At 41.3% G+C, this 21,344-nt stretch overlaps 1 protein-coding gene across 6 annotated transcripts in view; it reads right to left on the minus strand.

Moving 5' to 3' along the window:
• Nucleotides 1-21,344, minus strand: part of WIPF1 (WAS/WASL interacting protein family member 1) — an 82,875-nt gene that overhangs the window by 45,671 nt on the left and 15,860 nt on the right. For 2 of the 6 annotated variants that reach the window (XM_038421325.2, XM_038421329.2), the window contains exon 1: nucleotides 8,354-8,604. The exons of 3 other annotated variants lie outside the window; for them this stretch is intronic. The gene's annotated coding sequence lies outside the window, so the exon portion shown is untranslated. Of the gene's footprint in view, nucleotides 1-8,353; nucleotides 8,605-21,344 lie in introns of those variants that run through there. One more of the 6 variants, XM_043505313.1, reaches the window with a different exon arrangement.

Genomic DNA, 21,344 nt, shown 5'->3' on the forward strand with positions numbered 1-21,344 from the left:
TACTCAAAATGAATCGGAAAACAGACACTTACTAGTTGTTGTATTTATTGGTAAAGACCCATGGAAAGAATGCATTATCTTTACACCACGCTAAGCTAGCCCACCAGTTGTGACTCTGTACAGAGTTTATAGACGCAAGGCACAATTCGATCATCTAGTCCTCTAAACCTCCTGCATATCACAGTCCATTAAACTTCACCTCCAACAAGCCTTCTACCACAGAAGCACTAAACTGGAGAAGGTGGTTTTTCTTTGGTAAAAAAGCCCAGTCCAATCTTAAGATTTAGCTTCATAGTACAGCTATAGTTATGGATCCAAATATGCAAACTTGCAAAATAATTGTTTATACAAATCCAGGAGTTAGGACAAGTAGAAATTCATGATGCTTGGTCAAAGCAATCCCTTCTGTGAGCTCCTGATCTGCTGATACAATCTTACAGCTCTAAGATGCAGTTAACTTTGGAAAAACATACTATGCATGCCAATTTGCTTGTGGGTCTGGCTCAGGATCTGATACACTTAACCTTGGAACAGCCTAAATTTAAATCATTCCTGTGGAACCAGGAAAGAAAACTGCAACATCAGAAGGATTTCAAACAACCCGCCAACATCGCCATTAATTCTTCCCCAGGAAAATCCTTCCAATTTTTTTTTTTGGGTGCAATAAGGAACCTTCTAAAAAGTAATGACTGGAAGGTCACACACACTTTGTTATTTCTGTATCTGAACTTACTGTCATCTTGCACCCCTCTACTCTCCCCCACAAGCTCCCTCTTTGCCACCCTACTTTACTCCTCTATCTTTCAAGGATTCAGTACAACTCTCCCCACCACCTCAGGCTCTATGTACCCCATGCCACAATTCCCAAGCCTCCCACACATACCAGGGGCTCTGTGTTAAAGAGAACCTTGACACTGGCAAAGTTGAGTGCTTTAATAGGACAAAAGCATGGAACTGGTATCTATAGAGGGCCAAATTATCAGAAGCCCCTGAACTTATACATGCATCTATTTTTGTCACAGGGGAGGAAATGCATTTGCTCGTGGGAGTGAGAATTTGTACAGGAAAATCTGGCAGTTGTGCCAAGCGGGTGCTGCCCCTTTTCTTTGGGCAAATTGGTGACGGAACAAAGATGCCGTGTATGCACCCAGAGGCAATACTTGACTCTAATAGGGAAAGAGCTTGATTTTAGTCCCACATGAATGTAAGTCTGTCAGTGGACTTATACCAGTGTAAAAAACAACATAAGTGAAAGCAGAATCAGACACAACAAGCATGTGCGAGTGGGTATGGTCTGAGGAGACTGAATAGTGTATCTGCAGTTGCCCCCCTGAAGGAACCAAGACTCAGTGAATAGCTTAGTAATAAACAGGCTTTTCTGAAGTTTAATACTATAGAAAAATGCCTGCAAAAGCTGAAACCAACCCCCACGCCCTCCAGCCACCCGGAACAGCCACTTACAGAAATGATTTGCAGAACTTGAATTCAAACAAGGGGAGGAGACCAAAGCATGTGAGGGAAGTACTGCAAATACCACAACAGGCAAAAGATACTGTTGGTCAACTCAGCAGATGGGGCACATTACTATGGGCAATGAAATGGCTTTAAAAAAAGACCTGAAAATTGTTTTTTTTAAAAATCCAGTGATTCTGGAATAGTGTAGTGAATGCCCTTCTGGGTAGGATAAGGGGATCATTCAGCAGGTTAGCAACTTACAAAACTTACCTATATTTTTAGGTCAGACATCCACACTAACTCCTGCTCCATCAGATGTCCCTGGGTGAACTATACTAATCAAGTGAAATGCACACTGGAAGCTTGCTCTAATCTCGGACTCTAGCCTATTAGGTTCAGATACATATTGGTTACAGTGCTATGCATTTTTGTTCACTCATCAGACCCTGTAGGATGGGTCAGCTTCAAGCCATAGCAGTTTGTTCTGTGACAGGTATGAAGTCACTGCACAATGCAAGCTGGATTCATACACAGCAGGAACTGGTGAGTGAATAAGTGTTGTGCTAAACCAAAGGTGGGCAAACTACGGCCCACGGGACTGTCCTGGTTGGTCCTTGAGCTCCCGGCCGGGGAAGCTAGCCCCCGGCGCCTCAGCTCACCATGCCGCCAGCGCTCTGGACAGCAGGGCTGCACGCTCCAGCGGGGCAGCAAGGCTGCGAGAGCTGTAAGTAGTACACTGTAAGTAGCACATTCCTACGGGGAGCAATTTAATACACTACACCAGCCCTCCACACAGTTTCGGAACCCTGATGAGGCCCTCAGGCCAAAAAGTTTTTCCACCCCTGTGCTAAACACTCCTATTACTCCTTTTTGTGGGGAAAATTCAGCACATTTCTAAATCTGGAATTTCTTAAACATTATTATTAGGGCTGTCAATTAATCGCAGTTAACTCACACGATTAAAAAAAGTAATCGCAATTTAAAAAATCATTCACCATTAATCAGTTTTAATTGTATTGTTAAACAATAGAATACTAATTGAAATTTAGTGTACATTTTTTATTACAAATATTTGCACTGTAAAAATGATAAAGAAAAGAAATAGTATTTTTCAATTCACCTCATACAAATACTGTAGTGCAATCTCTTTGTCGTGAAAGTGCAACTTACAAAATGTAGATTTTTTTTGTTACATAACTGCACTAAAAAACAAAACAAAGTCCACTCAGTCCTACTTCTTGTTCAGCCAATTGCTAAAACAAACAAGTTTGTTTACATTTATAGGAGATAATGCTGCCCTCTTCTTATTTACAATGTCACCAGAAAGTGAGAACAGGCATTCATATGACACTTTTCTAGCCGGCATTGCAAGGTATTTACATGCCAGATATGCTAAACATTTGTATGCCCCTTCATGCTTCGTCCACCATTCCAGAGGAAATGCTTCCATGCTGATGATACTTGTCAAAAAAAATAATGTGTTAATTAAATCTGTGACTTAACTACTTCGGGGAGAATTGTATGTCCCCTGCTCTGTTTTACCCACATTCTGCCATATATTTCATGTTATAGCAGTCTTGGATGATGACCCAGCACATCTCGTTTTAAGAACACTTTCACAGCAGATTTGACAAAATGCAAAGAAGGTACCAATGTGAGATTTCCAAAAATAGCTACAGCACCCAACCCAAGGTTTAAGAATCTGAAGTGCCTTCCAAAATCTGAGAGGGATGAGGTGTGGAGCATATTTTCAGAAGTCTTAAAAGAGCAACACCCCAATACAGAAACTACAGAACCCGAACCACCAAATAAGAAAATCAACCTTCTGCTGGTGGCTTCTGTCTCAGATAATGAAAATGAACATGCGTTGGTCCGCACTACTTTGGATTGTTATCGAGCAGAATCCACCATTAGTATGGAAGAATGTCCTCTGGAATGGTGGTTGAAGCATCAGGAACATATGAATCTTTAGCGCATCTAGTACATAAAGATCTTGCAACGCTAGCTACAACAGTGCCATGAGAACGTGTTCTCACTTTCAGGTGACACTGTAAACAAGAAGCGGGCAGCATTATCTCCCGAAAATGTAAACAAATTTGTTTGTCTGAGTGATTGGCTGAACAAGAAATAGTACTGAGTGGACTTGCAGGCTCTAAAATTTTACATGGCATTCAAAAATAAAACGGATTTTTGTACATAATTCTACATTTGTAAGTTAAACTTTCATGACAAAGAGACTGCACTATAGTACTTGTATTAGGTGAACTGAAAAATACTATTTCTTTTGGGGTTTTTTTACAGTTCAAATACTTGTAATCAAATATAAATACAAAGCGAGCACTGTACACTTTGTATTCTGTGTTGTAATTGAAATCAGTATATTTGAAAACGTAGAAAACATCCAAAATATTTAAATAAATGGTATTCTATTATTGTTTAATAGTGCGATTAATCACATGATTAATTTTTTTAAATCACTTGACAGCCCTAATTATTATTTGCAGGTCACTTCTAAACTACCACAAACTTACAGAGTTGTGTGCTTTCTTCCCTGGAGAATTCAACTAGAACATAGATAGAAACGTACACAAACCAAATTCTCTACTTCACAAGCTAAGGATCAAATAATACCCTTAGACAGATGTAAGAATACCCCTAGCACCCCCTTCATCAACTTCAGTGGAAGATGCATATTTAGCTGAGCACAGAATTTGTCCCCATCTAGTTCTATTTTTATATTTTGTTTTAGTTTCTCTCTCCCTCCAGATCCATTTTATATTCTATTCTCTTTTTGCAGCCCTCTTTTTTAATTTGTCTGAAAAATTCTTTCCCCTTTTTTATGTAACAGACTGACACAGTAGCCTGTTTTATAGAAAAAGTTTCCTGGCCCCATTGTTTGCTCTTGCCCCACTATTCTGATTCTCCTAGCTCCCCTTCTTTTGTACTTCCTCCAGTTGTTCTGGTCATTTGCCTTCACTCTTGGTGGCAGAATGAAACTTAGGCCTTGACTACATGAGAAAGTTGCAGCCGCTTAACAAAATTCATTTTTAAACTGATTTAAATACCAGCTGCAAACTCCAGTGTGGACACACTTATTTTGGTTTAAGAGTAGCATATTTTGATTTAGTTCAAATTAATTCCTAATTGATTTATGCTAAACCACTATTAAACTGAAATAATGTTCACCAAGGGTTTGCACTGTTTTAACTAAATCATTTTAGTGTCACACCTTGAGTTAAACTGGTGCAGCTCTCCATGTAGACAAAGCCTAAGCCTCACACTGAGCATAAAAGGAGCATGGCGGGGGTGGGGGGGACAGACGATGCGGATGGTTAGGAAGACCTCATGATTTAATCACACTCTTATCATGTTTAACAAAAAAGCTGCCAGCCACTGATGTGCCCACTACCGAGTACTGCACAGAAATAAGAGTCTCAGCTGATGGAGTCAAGCCTACGATTTCTAACAGAACACACACCATGCAAATGTCACTGTTCCTATGGACTGAAAATTTTAACATTTTCCAGTATTGCCAAGTCCATGCATTCAAAAATCGAGAGATTGACTTACACCCCAGCTTTCTGGGTCTTTTATTTGCCTTTTGATTTTGAGCCTTTAGGCTTCATGTTTCTATCTTTTCTCTGTGACCATGATGGGTAGAATCTTTTTTTTTTTTCCTTCTACCGCTGAAAGCTGAAATTCTCAGTATGTATATGATTCCAGGAGGTGGGATTTTAACTAAAACAACACAGTCTGAAGATGGAAAATTGGACGGTGTCCCTAGCCTCTGTTTGCCAGAAACTGGGAAGGGACAATAGGGGATGGATCACTTGATGATTACCTGTTCTCTTCATTCCCTCTTGGGCACCTGGTATTGGCCACTGTCAGAAGACAGGATCCTGGGCTAGATAGACCTTTGGTCTGACCCATTATGGCCGTTCTTATGCTTTACTTTTGTTTACTATTTCCCCTCACAATGTAATATCAGAACAATTAGCTATAGGGCAATCCCATGAAACTCACTCATTAGCTATCATGGAGAGATGGTAACTTCTTTATAGTTTATACTGTGTCTAAGTTTACATTATATGTCCAGTTTTTACCTGTCCTCTTGCTACACCAATCTGCTGTCAATGTCTCTTGTTTAGTCCCCTGTCAGAAGTGGTGATTTTTGAAAGTCTAGTCAGTAACATGACAAGGCATTTGAAAACTAATCAAAGATTTTTATTTTTTTAAAGAGAGGTTTCCTATCTTTCTGGAGTATGTTATAATTCAAAGAAATGTCATCATTCAGATTATTCTTCCATCCTCAATGAGGAGTAATGCCTTTATTTATTTTTGCAAGAGGAGGGGTGCTCATTTTAATGTTATTGGTGAACCTCTGAGAAGTACCTGGATTTTAGAGAGTCCACAGAGTCCTGGTAAAGACTATATACTCCATTGGAGCAGAGATTCTCAATGAGTTTGGGAGCTTGCAAAACTTGAGTTCTGCAGGATCAGGGAAACTCAGCTAGGGCTAAGATCCCTTTTAACAAAGCTTAAAAACTTCTCAGACCTAAATCAGACAGCTTTTGCTTGCAGCATCCTGGGTTTATAAACTCTGCAGAACTTGAGAGTTACTCAAGTAAGGGTTGACAGAAACTGGACTTCTGCAGGAGCTTCTGCCTTGCAGAGTTTCAAAGCTCCATGTAGGACCAGTGCAAGGAGCTTTCATGTGCTGCTAGGATGAGGAGAGGAGCAACAACACAGGAACAGCCATTGTGGGAGGACCTTGTGTTATTATCCAGGGACAAGTGGGAGGAACAGCCTGGCAAGGGGGTTCATGGTCCTTGACATGCTGCTCAATGATTTTATACTCATGTTTAACACTTGCCTTAGGACTGAGGCAAAGGAGCGGGCACGCAGCTCATATGGAAATAAATAGGGAAATATGATTTTTTTTTTAAAGGAATGAACAAAAATAGTTTTTTCAAGAAAATCACTACTGAAAGGTGCTGGGAAGAAAGAGGTATTAGAAACACTCAGTTAAAGTTCCAACCTTTACTCTCAAACTTCTCCTTCAGTCCCCAACCATCATACCCCACATCTAATGCAAACTCCGGTTATCACAGAGAAAAAACACCCGCCAGTGCAAGGCTGGAAGACAGACCTTCCATTAGCTTTCCTGAACAGGGCATGGGCTACAACTTCTTCACACAGTCCTGGATATAGGGCTAGTTTCATTGTATATCATAAGAGACCATACTTTTGAAATTCATATACACAAAAAGGAAGACATTTCTTTCATGGCACATTACCATAATTGTTCCATTACTAAGTGGAGGATAAATGAGGGTAAGAATGCCATGTACATTGGCCAAACTGGACAACTCTATGCAAAAGAATAAATGGACGCAAATCAGACGTCAAGAATTATAACATTCAAAAACCAGTTGGAAAACACTTCAACCTCCCTGGTCACTCAATTTCAGACCTAAAAGTCACAATTCTCCAACAAAAAAAACTTCAAAAACAGACTCCAATGATAAGCTGCAGAATTGGAATTAATTTGCAAACTGGACACCATTAAATTAGGCTTGAATAAAGACTGGAAGTGGATGAGTCATTACACAAAGTAAAAACTATTTCCCCATGCTAATTTTCCCCTACTGTTACTCACACCTTCTTGTCAACTGTTTGAAATGGGCCATCCTGATTATCACTACAAAAGTTTTTTTTTCTCCTGCTGATAATAGCCCATCTTAATTGATTAGTCTTGTTACAGTTGGTATGGCAACACATTTTTCATGTTCTCTGTGTATGTATATATATTCCTACTGTATTTTCCACTGCATGCATCCGATGAAGTGGGTTTTATCCTATGAAAGCTTATGCCCAAATAAATTTGTTAGGTGCCACACATACTCTAAGGTGCCACACGTACTCCTCAGGTTTTTTTTGGTAAGAATGCAGTAACTCAGTTAAGAATATGTCTCTATCTTGATTTCAGGATCTCTGCTTAGATTTTTTAGAAATACTAGTATAGCATTCTATTTCCTACCTTTCAGAGGTTTCTTTTATTTTTAACTTTCATGCTGAGTTTTCTGATTTTCAACCTTTTGTTTTTTTAAACTACAATGCTCTAGTAATGTTTAAAATTTTACACATCTTTTGACTCCTTAAAAGAAAAATTTAGTCTGGAAATTTAAAAGAAGAGCTCATTCTGTCTACTTATTTCCCTGTGTATTCCAGGTGGAACATGAAAGACATAGGTTCAGTTTCATTTGAGACACTTAGAAATTTCCAAGCATGGGAAACTCAAAGTTGAGGAAAGATTGAGACAGAATCTCCATAGGAAATCTAGGGTGGGTGTGGGAAAAGAGCAGAATGGAGAGAAGGGAAAATAAGACTGCACTAAGTGACTAAACAAGAATTTATGTACGTTAAAAGAAAAGGAACTGTAGATTTTCTCCACTTAATATCAAAATTTCTTACACAGCTGACAACTTGTATCTACCTTTTAAAAAGTACTTTACTGTATTTATTAGCACCTGAATTTTAGTTTTATAAAATCGATTCCTTCGTTCAATATAAAGAATCTAAAAAGACCCCTTTACGACAAAAAAACAAACAAAAAAAACCCAGACAGTAGGAGTATTTCCACAGCGTAAATCTAATTTAATAAGTTCATATTTTGTTAAACAATTCAAGTCTACACCATCCCAATGCAGCAAGCCATGCTAAATGCTACTTTTTCATGCTCATAATAATGTCTCCATGTTGGTTCCTGTAATAGCTCATGCTTACAAACAGCTACAAGTGTTCTGCTAAAGCCCTCCTAGTCAAATGTTAAAAGGGACCTTTAAAAATGCATATAACACATCTTTAGAGCGGGTAGAAACAGTTCAGAAAGACTAACCTGTGTTGTTTAATCCGTTGGAAATCACCAAATTCTGAAGTTCCCCTAAATATCTTCTAGCTTGTTTCCTGTAAGAGCTGCATGTGACATCACACTTCCTCACTGCACCTTGTTAAACTTGTTAAACTCACTTACTGGGCATATGAAGAACTACAAACATACTGTAACCACAACATCAAGATGAACAGTTCATACATTTCTGCATAGCCAGAAAGACACCCAGTACATTTCTTTTGGGGGCTGCTCCCAAAGGACTGAATGGACCACTGTATGCTGCTCATTTATATTAATGATGCACTTTGAATATTATGGTGCTGTTACAATATCATTAGCTGGCTTTTTTTTTTTCTTAAAGGAAGCATGAATGGCCTCATCAGGCAGTAATTAGGTAGATTTGCACTAATGCAATAGCACATGGGTATGGGAAATTTCCATATGAATATATTGTTCATAGGCTTTTATGAGTGGTAGTATTTAGGTTTGAAGTATTAATTTTGCATAGAGGCAGTATGTAGTAGAAATTTGTTTTTTGGGAAAATAATTGTTTTCCGTACAGACTAAGACCTACACATCATTCCATCAACATAATTTACTTATTTCACAGAGCTGCTGTAGGAGTAATTATTTAATGCTTATAAAGTGCTTTGAAAATATAGGGCCAAACTCTCCTCTCATTTAGAGCAGTCTACATCCAAAGTAACTCCATCTAACAAACAAGCTGGGATAGAACATACAGTGGGTAGGGGGAGGATGGTGAAAGTCCTGGATATGATACATGGTTACTCAGTAGTTAGTGTTTTTGAAGTGTGTTTTCAGCCATGATTTGAAGTCAAGATGGAGACCTAAGAAGTGGATTTTGAAAGAGCATTTCAGTCCTAAATGGCACCATGGAAGGGGAGACAGATGTTTTTGAGAGAAAGTATCAAAAACTGCCATCACAAAAGGAGCAGAGAAGGCATGAAAAGAGGAGAAACAAAATATTGTTATGCTGGAAGGTGTTAAGGGTGGCCATCAATCACAGACCTGGTAAGAAAAGATAGGTATCCTAAGCATCCTTCATTTAGACTAACTAAAGGAATAATTAAATGTGTCTTTTTTTTTTTTTTTTGTGATAACTGAAACAATAGAAGCCACCACTGAAGGCAAGTGCCAGCATGGCAAGGCCTGAGTAGAAACTAAGCTATGTGGTCTAAGGGGTTTCCCTAGAGCCTCACTGCAAATGCATGGGCTAGGGCATTGGTTTGCAGCTGCATGTATCTATGTATGCGAAAGAAACCAGAAAGCAAGGAGAAAAAGTGTGCAAACAGAGAGAGAAGCAATGGGAGCATGGCCTAGGAGGAAGCCCAGAGAGTGAGCTTGGGCACAATACTTGCAGAGAAGGCAGACTTGGATTTCTGGATGAGGAAACTGCTTCCTGTTTGTTTCTACTATGTTCAGGGAAACCAGACGTTTTGCATATTTTAGGGTGGAGGGGTGTAAATTAACAAGAACGGAAATAGCCGACTCATTGTTTCTGTTAGCAAGAGAAATTGATGCAATCTGACAAGGTCCCAAATATTGGCTAACTGCTCAGGCTAAAAGGGGCAACAATGCAGTGTGATTTCTTAATAGATATATTCTGTCTGTCCAAAGAGCTCTGAAATGTGGAAGGAATCATTCATCTACAAGAGATGATAGACTCCTCCCCAATTCCAGAAAAAGCCATTTCTACTTCCTCTTTGTACAGTCTGTCCTCATGAGATGGGTGCTATGTCCACATACTTACATAATAAGTCTTTCATCTGAAGACTTCAAAACACTTTACCTCAAATGGGCAAGTATTAAAGCCATTTACTGATGGGAAAAAATTAGGTACAGACAACTTGCCTCATGTAGTAAAGTGAGTGACTGGGAAACAGATCTGCCTCCTAGCCTGTGATCTTATCACTAGGAAAATTGCCCAAAACTGGTATAAATTGTTGTGGTATAAAAGGAGGAGTTCAGAAAGAAACAGATCCATTCCAACTGGAAAAGTAATGCCAATTCAAAACTTAAGAAAATTTGGCCCCTGGATGTTATGTAAACAATCCTCCATGAAAGCAGAGAGAATTATATTTTTCAAGAAGAGGGCACAACTACACCCACAAAAATGCGTATGTAAGTGTGACTGGAAAATAGGCACCTGCGTGCAAAATGGGTACTTGTGCATGAGATTCCCATTTTGGGTCCATGAGTGTCTGTTTGTGCATGCACCTGCAAGTCCCTGTGGTTGCACTATGCGCATGCAGATACCCTTGCTACACCCACAATTGAAAATTTGGGCCCAAATGACCAAATAAAGGGCCTAGTATTACTTATATTGGAAGATGATTTAGCACACTGTGAAATGCCTTCAGTTAGAATAATCTTTCTCTGTGACATGCAGAGACATTCTGCTCTTTATGCCTCAGCACTAGAGGAGTAAGGGGAAACTGAAGAGTTCATGAACTTGCTGTATGTTTGTTCACAACACACTGCTCCATTGTACTCATCTTCAGCTTAAACTGATCCTTTAGAAGTTTTTCAAGAGTAACAGTCACTGCTGACAAGTGATGATTTTTTTTTTAATCACATGAAAAAGGGCTCCATTTATAGTGGCACATTTAACATGGGAACTGCTTGTTAGAGATAGAAAGCTAGATCCTCAGTTGTGCCAGAGCTCTGCTTGGTGCAGCTGGTAGGTGTGGGGGGGGGAAGAGCATATGTAGCTCTGTACTCCCATCTTCTAGGGAACAGGTTGTCCTCAGCATAACTTAGAGCGGAGGTGGGCAAACTACGGCCCGCAGGTCACATCCGGCCTGCAGGACCGTCCTGCCCGGCCCTTGAGCTCCTGGTCGGGGAGGCTAGACCCTGGCCCCTCCCCCGCTATTCCCCCTTCCCCGCAGCCTCAACTCGCCCTGCCACCAGCGCTCTGGGCGGTGGGGCTGTGAGCTCCTGCCGGGCGTGTGGCTGGCTCTGGCTGGGTGGTGTGGCTGCCAGACGTGCTGCTCTGAGCGGCATAGTAAGGGGGCGGCAAGCAGGGTGGTTGGATAAGGGGCAGGAGGTCCCAGGGGGCAGTCAGCGGACGGGGGGAGTTGGATGGGCATGGGATTCCCGGGGGGCCTGTCAGGGTGTGGATAGGAGTCGGGGCAGTCAGGGGACGGGGGGGGGGGGGGGGTTGTCAGGGGACAAGGAGCAGTGGGGGATGGATGGGAGGTTCTGAGGGGGCAGATAGGGGCCGGGGGCCAGGCTGTTTAGGGAGGCACAGCCTTCTCTACCCAGCCCTCCATACAGTTTTGGAACCCCAATGTGGCCCTCAGGCCAAAAAGTTTGCCCTCCCCTGACTTAGAGCAACCTCAGAACTGCTTTACAATTATGCCTGGCCACAGCTGTTCCCAAGGAGCCACAGCCACAGATCAGAGTGCAGTAGCACTCCAGCATTGCTCTCCCTGGTCTGAGGTGGTGGTGGAGCTCTAGCTATGCCACTCCTGTGCCATCAGGGGAATTTACTACACCTCCCACCTAGCTGGATCTGCTGGTTTCTGGGTGCTTTCAGCCATCACCGTAGCCTAAGGATCTATCCTGTTGTCTGTCAGGTCTGTCCTCACATCTCCAAAATATGGAAGGAAACATGCATCTGAAGGCTATTAGGCCCATCTCCCACAGACAAACTATTTGTTTCTCCTCTCTCATCATATTGTCCATCCATGCCAGCAATGTGGACGCTGTACTCTGGCAGATCTGGGAGTATTGCTCTCCCTCGCAGTGGATTCCCTATGGTTACCCAACACCTTATGAGGTGAGCCAATCGTTTGTAACTAATGCGGTGCGTCCTATATACACTGTGAAACAAAGTCATCCCTTCCTCTTTTGAGGGCAGGACATACCTAAGTTCCTCCTGGTGTGCACCCATATAACCAACGAAGGGGTGGTATATGCAGTAACAAGACAGTAAGCTACAGGAAAGGACAGATTTTTACAATTGGTCCTGATATTTCCCTCATTGATACTACAGTAACTTACACTTGAAAAAGAGACTACCCTTATTAGGAGCGAATCGTGGCTGTAGCAAAGAGGACTGTAATACACACCAATGAGAACTGTGGTTGCAATGTCATATTATGATGCTTTGCCATACCAGCACACTTAACAGGCTGATTGAACCTTTGAGCCAAAGGTCACCGTGCAGCTTATTAGCATATGTACCAGTATTGTGTACTATCCATTATAAACAAGCAGATATGCTACTGTAAGATGCTAATACCCGTGGCTGTAGTGACAATTTATACCAATGTTTGTTGTCCTAGATGGGTTGAGAGTGTAGAATGAAAAATCATAGGATGTTTGAGGTTTCTGACTTGCACAACTAGTTTATGAAAACGCTTGCAAGTATATTGGACAATGCAATATACACAAATGGAGAATACTTAGCCCCAGAGTTTACTTGTGGTAAATATGCCAGATCTAGTGCCTGCCTCAGAGAGCTGGACCATGCATATTTGTTATGTGAAATTCACATATATTTAACTAATAGGACAGTCTGGATACACCCTGATTAGTGAAATATTGTGAGAAATATTTTCTATTTCTAATGTTCCAATCACAGCCATAACTGGTCCTGAAGTTTAACAAGCAAGACATAAATGAATGCACGAACACTAAAGCATGTGGAACTGCTAAGAGTTAAGTAAAGAACTATATAGAGATATGTGCATGGATATTTCTGAGGAACTTCAGAATATAGTAAGTAGTGTTATATTTTATTTCCACATGATTCATCTCATCCTCTTGTCTGAAGCTATTTTGGATTGATGCTGGAATCACTGACAGAAAATTGTTTAAATGCTTGCAAAGCCATTTATCTATCTATCTAAAAAGCTATTTCATTTGTAAAATAAAGCATTTTTCCATATAAAAATGTTTACAAGGACCCCGTGATGAGGTTCTTAAAAGGAAAAGTATTTTCATATTAGGGGCTAAATAACCTCCTACTTCCATTCTTAATTAAATAGCAACCTTAACAACTTAACATACTGCTTTGCTTTAACACAGATATTTTAAGGACAGGTTCTCTTAACATTTTTGTGTTTTAATATTCAACAACAATCTTCCAATATCACAAGAACTGGGACACTAATAGAGAGGTGTTCAAACTTCAAAGCAGGCATATGGTAGGCAATATATGCTGAGAGAGTTATGTTCAGGCATGGAAATTGGGACTTCAATAGTTTATAATCCCTGCTGTTTCTATTTCCTCTTGTTCATTATCAGCACAGATGGGGGCTGTAGATTAGTAAACAGTGGGAGTTTGGTATTGGGGTGAACTAGAGCATGTGATATAGGGGTAGGTGTCCTGTTGGCATCAATGGTTTGTAGTGAGATTTAAATATTTAATGGATGCCTAAGAGGCTCCTTCACAAATATCAAATATAAGCACAATTTTCCCATTCCTTACATGGTAGGACGATGAGTGAACTGAGTCAAAAAGAACTTGAACTGAACCTTTGAGGGGCCAAAAATTTTCAGGTAACTTCCTTTAGAAAGAAAGTTTCACTCATCTCTGCCGATATCATTTGGAAGAACTGAAACACCACAAAAACAAAAGATACTGTTCTCATGCCATTTCTGTGAAACCAGGAGTCTTGCATCAAAACCTAATGTGGAGAGCTCATAAAAGGTTCAGATAAGCGAATTTTGAATGCTTTTCTAACGTAAACTTCAAGCTCTTTAGAGGTTTGCACCTAAAGTTATAACAGCTAAGAGGCATATGCGAAGAGGAGACTACGTTTTCTAGTTTCCGCCCACTGTTTTAGCTACTGGATGCCTAGTCATATAGCTAAATCTTTGCTTGGTACCATGAAGAGATCAAGAAACTTGTAAGCTTTCCCATATACTTTAAGTGGGTAATAGTTGCTAAACTGACAAATAGTGCTCTGGAAATGCTACTTGTTTGGCTTGAAAAAAAAAGGAAATATCATGAATATCAGTAAACTCCTGAAGAAGTTCTGTACATTTTTTTGATATTATGATCCAGTTATCACATTACCTACTGCTGCCAAAAGATCTAGATAGCTGTGGAAATCCTATGTTGGATTAGATGACTCAGAATTTTAGTCTAATCTCAAGAATCAGACAGACAAAGGACTTCTATTATGATTAATTGAATTGGTGGCTGTTCATATCCACATAGCATTTGATTTCTAAGTCTGCAGCATTTCTATACACAGTACTCCACACCTGAATAGAGAGTTAGGGCTTGGCTACACTTGCACGTTATAGCGCTCTAACTTGCTGGCTCAGGGGGGTGAAAAAACACTAAAAAACATAGACACTGGCCTATGAATTTGTTTCTATCTGAACCCGCCTGAATTTGGACCCTGGGTGAGACAGATAGAAACACAAATTCCTACTCGTGCCATCACCAGTGGGAACCAGAGATGACATTTACACTGTAGACACACCCACACTATCATGGCTAAAAGTTGTTGTGTAGATGCGGCAGTGCAGGTTTCAACAAAATGTGAGTAGGTACCCAGGGTCCCGGGCATACTTGTAGAGCTTGTGCTAAAATCCACACAAACATAGCTCTCCTAATATCTGCAGCTGTGAATGTGTCTACCTGAGCTTCATACCACACCTCAGATTGCAGTGTGTATGTCTCAATGTGACAGTCTGCTAATAAAATTATAACTCATCAGAGGTGCAAGTAACTGATAGCATCCTCTGCTCCTTTCTTATGTAAAACTGCTAGCAATTTCACATGAATAGAAGCTTTGGCTGAGTAAGGAGTGCAAGATCAGAGTCTGTTTCCACTAGCTTTTAAAAAATGATTGCTATTAATTAGCCTTGGAGACTGATGTGCTCCATTTTATTCAGAGAGGGCACATATAGAGGGCAGGCTCAAGGCCTATGCATCACTGAAATCCCATTTAAGCCCTAGGGATGTAGCACAGGCAGTATGCATGCAAGTTTTCTCAGATCACCATGCCCAGTGTGCACGTGCCCTGTCCTGAAATGGACGCTTGCTTTGGCTGAGGGAGCAGTTTAGGCTTATGCAGATTCAGTCATTGACCACCTCATGCCTTTCAAGATGAAAACTAGCTAGCATCTCTTCTGATGTGGGCACCTGTCCCACTAGAAATAGATGTGAGACAACTCACTTATTCTCTCACCAAATAGAAGTTGGTCCAACAAGAGATATGAGATCACCTATCTTGCGTCTCATTTCGAGTAGACCATCCAAAAGCCATTATATGGCAATGATGTTCAGTTACAACTAACCTGGCTGAGATTCAAACTGCTACTCTAGAAGTGAAAGGCTCATTGCCCATTATCAGTGCTTGGCTCCAAATCCCCCCCTCAACCAATTTTTAGTGAATTAAACCTGAAAAAGTTTTAGGGGACCACCTCTCTATCTTAACAGAGAAGGGTGTGGAATTTTATCCACTGCATAAATAGAAGGAAACAGTTCATTAGAAGGAAACAGTTACCAACACTAGACAGGGGCTGCAGTGGGTTGGATAGACTGGGCTCCATACTGAATTTGGCAAGCAGGAGGAGCCCCTTAAAATGCTGCCTAAGAGTGAAAGATAAGGCACCCATCTTGTGTTCTGGCACCAGTGTCAAGTCAGCAGGAGTTCCGAGGAAGAATGCAGCTAAGCATAAAAGGCAGTAAGCATCTGATTATTCAAAGATGAAAAAATAAACAGTAGACAGTTAGGTCCTCAGTAGAGAAAGGAAATATTGAATTTGTGCTCGAGCAGTGGATATATGCTCTAACAATGTTATCTTGGGGCAGTGAGGACCCTTATCACTGTATATTTTGAAAGTAGGCTGTCTGAAGATTTCTGTTATTACTTATAGAGTAAAAATATACTACAATCCAATTTCCAAAACTCATCTTAACTAAGATTACTTCCCTCAGGGCTGTACTATACTTGTAAACCTAGAGCATAGAGAATAGATTAACATCCCCTCTCCTTTACTAGTTAGGGTGCCCCGGGAATGGGAAGGGCACTGGAGGTGCAAGACTCACAGTTTTTATGGAGATTCTTTCTATGCCAACCCTCTCTCTCCCATTGTTTGAGTTTTCTATGGGTCAGATTCCTTAAGGCATAAGAGGCATGGGTATGGTGCTCTTTGGACTGACTGGCAGGTATGCTGTCAGTTTTGTGGACATGCCTCCAAGCATTACCACATGCTACAGGAGATTAGAATGTTACTTCATCCATTTCCCTGTTTTACCAACAGAGGACTGTGCTAAACCAGCAGTTAGACAGTATGTTTATTGCTACAGGGTTACATGTAGGCTTGGCACATTCAATTTAAGATGGTAATCATCAGTCAATTTTGATTTCACTGGACGTACAGAAATACGTGAAAACAATATCCATTCATAGCAGTCCTTGAGTGTAGCCCACGCCCACAGGGATACAGTATCCCAGCTCTGGGGCCATGCAGGGAGCCCTTTGCAGTCCTGCTGCCACAGCCCCACGCACTCACAAGCTGTCCCGTGGCAGGAACCATTCAGCAGCAGAATGGCCTCCATGTCCAGCAGTTTGTCCTCCTCCAGTCCTGGCCAGGGGTCTCTACCTACCCCACCAGGACCACAGTCTTCCCCATACTTTGAGCTTGCAAAGATCCAGTGTCCCTGGCGCTACAGAGAGTAGTAGGCAGCCCTGGCTGGAAAACTGAAAAAAATTATTAAAATTTATAAAAATCATCAATATTAACAGCTGAATCCAGAGAAAAGAAATAACTGAATTCTGCCAAGCTTACTTCTGATGTTAATAACTTAGATTTACATTAACTCTGTGATGTGTTTAGTAATTGTCCAAAATTATTCTCCCAATTAAGCAAAAGTCCCATGTAGAAGATTTTTTTTTTAAAATCGATTGTCATTGTGAATACTAGTTTTGAAGATTCTTGACTGCCTATTTGTGTCTGATGCTCCCAAAGCAAATATTACCCCCTGTACAACCATGCTTTCAAGAACAAAAGTCCTGTAATTTTATAGCTGGCATTATGCCACACAGAATCCCTTAGCAACACAAACGTCTGGGAATCAGCACTGAAGGGAGATCTTAGCCAAAAACCAAGTTGTTTCAGTTTAAGAATGGAGTTGTCTTGCACCAATCCTACTGTAAGTAATTCAAATCACCATTGCCTCTCCTAAGAGGAGAATTTGTTATCAAGATATTGTGAATTGCCTACAATATTCTAGTCTGGGCTCTAACATGCCTTCACACTGACACGCATCAGCAGCTTTTTACCCTGCAATGCACTTGTGAGAGCGCAGATGTTCTACCATACAATTTCTCATTTTAGATAAATAAAAAAGGAACTTTTCCAGTCATCTTGTGCTGTTTGTCAGTCATGGAACACTTCACATTCTAGTTCCCCATAACAGTGGGATAGTTTGTCTTCCTCTTCACTTTAGTCAGAATACACAGACACTCACATTCAGGACATGTGAACGAAAGAGAGACCATGTCAGATCTCAGAGGGCCTGACTATGCAGGGTTCTGATTGGGAGTGGTGGGTGGGCTCTACCTATTAACCAGGATACTTCTAGTTATTGCGCTGACCCCATTTTATCTACTTTAGGTGTCTCGGGGGTACAAGGAAGCATATGGCCTTATATTCTTCACTTTGAAATGCACCATACTGGGGAATTCAAAAGAGAAAATTTTAAAAAAAATGACACTCACTGTTTCAATCAAGTTACCTCTGTTAAGGGTTCCTCCAAATCCTTCTTGAAACCTCAAAGAGCCCCTTCATTTTCTTCCCTTGAGTTACAGTCCCACTTTTAGCAAAGGAGGGCTAAATCAGCTCTCTTCAGAGAGCATCCATGTTGCTCCTGGACACCCGACATGCTCCCCCAAATGAAAGTGACTCAGAACTTGACTCTCCACAAGATAATATGTTGTGATGCCACTAGAATGCCAGCCCAGCCCATCCAAAGAACTTCTAAAATGAGTTTTGCTATAAAACAAAAATAACTCCTTTATTTTCCACCCTACCCAAACTCACCTGTTTAAAACAAACACCGAGCTTTGATTTGAGAACACAGAAGCAGGATCCTCAGGGTGGCCATTGCAATGTGGTTTGTGGCTTCTTCTTAGAAAAGAAAAATGCTGGGAGCCATCTGTTTTCCTTTGAAGCTTTATGGTGTTAGATACAATTTAAGCAATTGTTTGGCACAGCTGTGTGTTATTTTAGCAAATATATTAACACTCCGAGGCCAAACAATAAGGGTCTCAGGTGTTCTGAGCACATATTAGAAGCTACAGACTTCTGGACCAGGTTCTGATGTGCACACTCTCTGAGGCCTTGGGGTGCTTCACCTCACCTCTCCCTTGATTTCACTATCTGTAAGATCAGAACAGGAATACTTTTATAACCTACCTCACTAGGGTGTTACTATTTGAATTACCATAGCTCACAATTAGGATCAGAGCATGGGTGTCAGAACAAACAAGGGGGGGTACTTTCCCCTTGCCTTAAGGGTGTGCGATCGGGGGGAGTAGGATAGAGAGGAGCGAGCAGGGCCTGAGGGGAATACATGGAATGGGGCGTGATAAGTGCAGGTGGAGCCTCGGGGGAGGGAAGGGGCAGAGTGGGATGCAGGGCCACAGTCCAGGCACTGGTGGGCCCCCCTGATTTTAGGGAGCTTCTGGTGCTTCTTGATCAGAGCCTTATTGTACAAACAGCCCCTGTCCCACAGAGGTTGTATCTTGTTTTAAATTAGATTGTAACAAGTCTAAGAAACAGAAGGAGCATGAGTGTAATAACAATAAGAACATGGAATTATAGACTAACTATTTTCCCCTGTGGTTCAAGGTCATTTTAAAGGTTTTGTAATAGGTAGTACAGGTAGTGATGCCCATGGTTAACGTTGCCTGACACTTCCCATTACAAGACCCTGTTTTCAGTTGCTTATAACTTGGCCAAACTATTATTTGCATTGAAATTTTCCATGCCGGGTGACTGCCTCAGGACGATTTTTTTAAAAAGGAATAGTTCATCAAAAGCGATTCAACCATTTTCTTGACCTAGTTCTGAAAAAAATACATTGTTTAGCCAACGTTAAAATACTCTTACCATCATTTCACTGAGAGATTCTAGCGCTTCCATGCTTTGGAACAACGGCTTGAAATCTGGCAGGGAGAAGTCACCCTAATGTCAGGGATGTGCTTTTGCTGTCCCTGTGCAAATCAGCCCAAATTATGCTCAGGAGAGACTTGATAGAGTTTGGTAGCTGAAGATTCAGTCTACACCGAACATGCTCCAGCCCAGGACTGCAGGGATTGAGTGACACTTTTCCCCTGCAATTGCCAGGGGTCACTATGGTGCCACACACACGGACTGAGAGCAGGAAGACTGTCTCTCCCATGCCTCAAAGCTCTCCCTTGGATGGTACTCAAGCAGTGTGGAACAGGAGGAGGCAGCTGGAATGGAGAAGGGTGAGGAGGTGGACTGGGAGAAAGAGGGACATGGACCGGAGTCAGGGAGGGTGAGGTGGGATAATAATCACTAGATATACTCCCGTATCAGAAGCATGAATAGAACCCAGGATTCCCAAGTCCCCCCATTCATCTGCTGTCAGCAACTCTCTGTGAAACCCACTGAGAAAAAAAAGTAGCCTGTATTGTCTCCCCCTCGTGGCTACCCATAAAGAGGATGACAACCTACTATTGTTATCACTTACCCTGTTAACTCAAAAAGAAAAGGAGTACTTGTGGCACCTTAGAGACTAACAAATTTATTTGAGCATAAGCTTCCATGAGCTACAGCTCACTTCGTCGGATGCATAAAGTGAGCTGTAGCTCATGAAAGCTTATGCTCAAATAAGTTTGTTAGTCTCTAAGGTGCCACAAGTACTCGTTTTCTTTTTGCGAATACAGACTAACACGGCTGCTACTCTGAAACCTGTTAACTCAAGTGGTAGAAGTTGGTGGATCTAAAGGTGAAGCATATGAGAATCAATATGTTCCACACTCTTTGTCCATTTTTTTTTAAGGCGGCAAACATCATAGGAAATTAGATCCAAACAACTACGTTAGAAGAACATTCAGGTCACAAAGTCAAGCACTCAGAAAAGTAAGGAAATGCCAGCATTAATGTTGCTTGTGCAATGTGGCTGTCAGGATGCCAAAATGATAGTGATCACAGTGCTCAAGTTGGGAAGATTAGTTAATGTTTGTAAAGTAATTTGAAAGAGACAAGAGCTAAATATTTAATTGTTGACCTTGTCCATACAGATCAAATGCTGATCAGTCCAGTGAATTTGGTCAGAAAATGCATTTTCACAACAGACTACTAGCTTTTCTAAGCATCTTAGCTGGGGGTTGAGTCTTTTTTTTTTTGTTTTTTTGTTGTTTTTTTTTTAAAGCAAAAGGAGGACGAAGAGAGGGTCATTCTCTTCTCCCACCTCTCTCAAGTATTAAAGAAAGCAGACACCAGATATGAAACCTGCTAGATTTCAGGTTGGGTTACCCACAAAAAGGAAGGATCTTCCAGCACTCATAGGAAGTTCTCATCAGAAGCCACACCTCTATTGCTTTGAATGAACTGTGTTCTCTGCTCTAATGGGAGCTGAAAAAGTATCACCTTGAATTCAGCTGAAAACAGGTTATGGATGCCAAGGCCCTGGCTCAGATCTTCAGCTCACGCACATTTCACTTGATACAAGACCAGAAGGGGGCAAAAAGCTGCTGTAATTTACATCCAGCTTCCATGGTCTAAAAGGCCATTCTAGGAGCTGGGAATTGCCAGGGTCTAGGAATGTCCCAGCCATGGCCCCTTGCCCCTAGCAGGACACCCTTCATCAATGAATAGAGGGCAGTAGTGTAGGAGCTGCTACGAAGGCTCTGTGCTACCCAGGGGATTCCCCTAGGCAGGGAAAATCTCAGGTGGCTGGATCTGCTGGCTTTATAGGGCTTAACAGGGCTAAAGATTTAGTGGTCTGAGCATGAAGCCAGAGCACACAGTT

This window comes from Dermochelys coriacea, chromosome 11, assembly GCF_009764565.3.
Source record: "Dermochelys coriacea isolate rDerCor1 chromosome 11, rDerCor1.pri.v4, whole genome shotgun sequence".
Classification (NCBI taxonomy): Eukaryota; Metazoa; Chordata; order Testudines; family Dermochelyidae; genus Dermochelys; species Dermochelys coriacea.